This window comes from Stylophora pistillata, chromosome 1 (genome assembly GCF_964205215.1).
Source record: "Stylophora pistillata chromosome 1, jaStyPist1.2, whole genome shotgun sequence".
Classification (NCBI taxonomy): Eukaryota; Metazoa; Cnidaria; class Anthozoa; order Scleractinia; family Pocilloporidae; genus Stylophora; species Stylophora pistillata.
The window spans coordinates 32,833,512-32,837,592 of record NC_142519.1 but is presented as its reverse complement, the minus strand read 5'-3'; positions in this window follow the sequence as shown (position 1 = coordinate 32,837,592).

Below are 4,081 nucleotides of genomic sequence, written 5' to 3'. Positions count from 1 at the left end.
CGAAACTTATGGTGAAGCTTTCGTTGGTCAGCGGAGTTAATAAGCATGTCGTTTATGGGACATCTGATGTGTTTCAGGATGACAGGATAAATTAGGGTGATGTTAATGTTATGTGTAATATGAATGCCCCCGTTCCTCATTTCTGAAAGCATTAGGAGCAGAGAAAAGGAAGACACTCCGCGTAGGATATTAGAAGAAACAGTTGTAACATTAAAACAAATTTTTCTCTTCAGTTTTTTGCTATTTGTCCTCATAATCTATCACCATGATGCGACGCTTAAGGCTGCGTGAACTCGGGCATTCTAAGAAAACATTGATGAACGACTTGCTCTATAGTTCAATTTAATTATCCTTTGATATACCTTCACAGAGCAATTCAAGAAATACTTATTCTCGTGTTGTGTCACTTTATTTAATCTTACCCTCTTCGTATTAAGCTTACAATCATTCTGTGTAACTCTTCTAACCTTCACTTAACGACGTAGCTAAGAGGACTTCGGTATGCTTGCAAGAATGCCCTCATAAATTCCTTCAGTTTTCTGCCCTTTCTTCTGAGACGTTTCAGAGTAGCTTCTGGTATTCTACTAGGTTCTCGATTACGTCTAAACACACGGATGTGTTTACATGTAAACATGAGATAGCTCGTATGATTCACGATCCTCGCAGTAGATAGAGCTATTTAAGCAATAGCGAAAATCAGACCTGAAAAAAATCAGGCCTGTACGGGATTCGAACCACTGACCTCTGCGATACTAGTGCAGCGCTCTACCAATTGAGCTAACAAGCCAACTGGGAGCAGGCCGTTAAGTTGATTTGTAATAAACCCGTGAAAGTGATAAATCAGATACAATGAAATATATGAAGTTCATATATTCGTATAAAGGGAAAATCGCTTATTTTCGTCTCCAAATCTAGTGGGAACATAGATAAGGCGTTACTAAAAGTAAGTGCCGAATTTTTGGCGAAGTACCCTTTTATCACTGCGTTTTATGGGCAGATTGATATGTTGTTTGAAGGTGACCTCGTGGCCGCCATGGTGTGAGAATGGCATTTTAAAAAGCACTTCTTTCGGTTGAGAAATTAGAATATCTTTTTTAGCCATCGATATTGTGTAGTTTTAAATTTTGGGATTTATGGTAGGAGTAAGTGCTCAAATAAGGTTCTGAAAGCATCTGTATTTTGCATGCCAGTATAGAGTCGAACATCAGCATCTCTGGTTATTTGTGCAGAGACTGTACACAGTTTTAACCCTGGGGAATCGTCTCCACTTTTCATCAATTCGTCACTTGCAGTGATGATATCACTATTATCAAACGATGTTGATAATCGCCGCCTTTTGGGTGACTTAGTATTTGAATGCTCAAAAGGAGTCAAAAAAAGAGTAGGTATTGGATTGCCTACTGAAGGCTTGCCGTCTCGAAAATGATTGGAGCAGACGACAACACTCTCCCTTGACTTTCCTATTGAGAAATATTTTCTTCCCTTCTGAACCTGTCGAGACCATGCTTCAATTAATGACTGCTTGGGCTTGTGGAACGATAACTTCTGTACATGTGAGTGGATGACCCATTATTTCGGATCTCCTCTATTGTTGTTACAGCCGCCGACAGAACATCTATCTCCAAAACCCATTAAACTAAGGGTTTCTCTTTGCCGAGTTATTGGTTTTTCAAGAGTATGTTAGCCTGTCTGGACGAAAAGGTTTAAAGAGCGCGTAAACACATCTATTTCAATTTTTCCTCTGCACAGTTAAGTTACTTAAATACAAAAAGTCATTCGGAAAAGCTGCACTCTGACCTTCTGGCATTATGTCGGCCGCGAGGTCACGTCCAAAGAAAAACGATCTCAATGTTCCCATAAAACGCAGAGAAGAAAAGGTTTTTCGCCGAGAGGAGAAAAAGTCACTCGCCTTTATTGATGTCTTCTTTTTTTCAGCGATGAATATTAATTTTTGTTCCTGAACAAAGCGAAAATTTAAACGAGGGTAGCGATGCGCGTCTTCTTATCATAAGAGATTCTATGGCTCGTTGCTACGCAACGAGGTTTTGTTTGACCCCCAACCAATATGGCCGATAAAACCGTGGAAGGGTCTATTGTCCACGAAGGCAGCCATTTCTTTTAAACCATATACTCTACGGTTCATTGTACACGCGCGCTTAAATTTAACGCATGCGCCTTAGTGGAACTGCGTTTTGTGACTGAACGCAAAAAAAAAAAGCTCGATGTTGGGGAGGCTGTCGCGTATGTAGGCAGTGTGCGCACTCTGATCGCGTTGCATCATGGTCGTAAAAATAATTAATTGAGTCATTTGCATCTTGACGCGTTTGAGTGAACTTCTTTGGTGGCAACGAGATAGCGTGAACATACGTGGATTGTAATGGGGATTCACTGTCTGTTTTCGTTCCTTCGAAAGTTTCAAAGTTTGACGGGCCTGCGCGACTTGAGGAGGAGGCAGTGTGGCTGAGTGGTTAGAGTGTCGGACTCGTAATCCGCCGCTCCCGGGTTCGAGTCCCACCCTGACCACTGGATTTGTTTCACGGTAGCCCCGAGTTCAGATCCTTGGCCATGCTTGTAAATAGCCAACTGGTTTGCCTCCGGCCGGTTGGGGTGGTTAATGATATTATGTTCAATTTAGACCATTTGTTTCATTTGTTTGCAAGGACCACAATGGAAACTACTGGTTTACCAGTAATTGTGTAATCCTGTAAAAAGACCTTTTTTCTTTTTTTTTTTTTTGTACTCCCGTCATTTCTTCGTGACGAATTCGTTCTTCGGAGGCAACTGACGATATTAAGAAAGATCCGCAATCTGCCTAAGAATCTAGACTCAAATGGCAACAGTTACACTCACAACCGATGGTGGGATGAGTTGTTTCAAAGTCAGAAATTATATTCCTAAACGCGAGTTATTTAACAGGGAATTGACCCGTGACATGCAAACGTATATTAAAGAGACAAAGACCTTGTAATACACGAAGCGTCACACGAAATCGTACAGATATATCGGGTATCAGATGAACTTTTTCCACCAAGCGTAGATACGGGATTTGTAAAAGGAGAAGCCCTACGCCTCTAAGGACGAATTTGTCTCGCTCCACGTTTAGTGAAAACGTACAGAGTTTCAAAATACCCTTCGAGAATAGAGGAAACCTAGATGAGGGTTTTGAGAAATGCATCTCTGGAGTTATTTCTGCAGGAGAGAAGTATACTTTAAAACAAAGAAAAAAGCGCGCGCACAGAAGAAAATATTGCCTTTCACAATTTCATCCGGCTTTGCCAAACCCTTATACAGATGGGGAAATGACACCTCAAAACTGACCCTTATTAATACGTCGCGAAGGAAGTCATCAAGAGATATCCAAATAAGAGCTTAATTTTGAGGGTAGAAGATTTAAAAGCGCTAACGTAGGAGACGCACTGGCCTATCAACACCTTTCAACGGTCGACTGCCCCCTTTTGCTTTCCGGCTTTCCGGCCTGTCGCCTCACGCAAGGAAGAGGTTTTCATGGATAAAGTGACTCTTTTCATGGTTCTAATCAAACTGTCCTTCATGCAATGATCAAGATAGAAGATTTACCACATAACACTCGCGATTGGTTAATTTTCCTTCACTTAGGGAAGTAGATTTACAGCATGATTGATTACACATAATAAATGTCCTCGCAGTAGTAACGCTATGTAACGCAACACACTAAACGCAACAATCGGCCTTTTCGCTCCATAAAAGGGTCTCAAACACCACTTAAAATGCATAAAACATTTGTACTGTTGGAGCTCGTTTGAGCGCGTCCAGTCAGAGCTGTTGAAGAATAATCAAAGTGGCCATACAAATCTTTGAAAGGCTTCAAACTACGACGTGCAACGAATTTGACCTTCTCGAAAACCGGTCTCAAATTACATGCTAAAAAACAGTGTCTGAGTTTGTCCTTGAGAACGATAGAATACGCGACAAATACGTACGAAAAATACTTCTGCACAGTCAGAATATATCAAATTATATTTACCTATAATGAAAGGAAAAAGAAACGGCCTAACTTTTACGGAATGTTCAGTCAAAATCTGCCGATTTCTGCCTAGTCTGA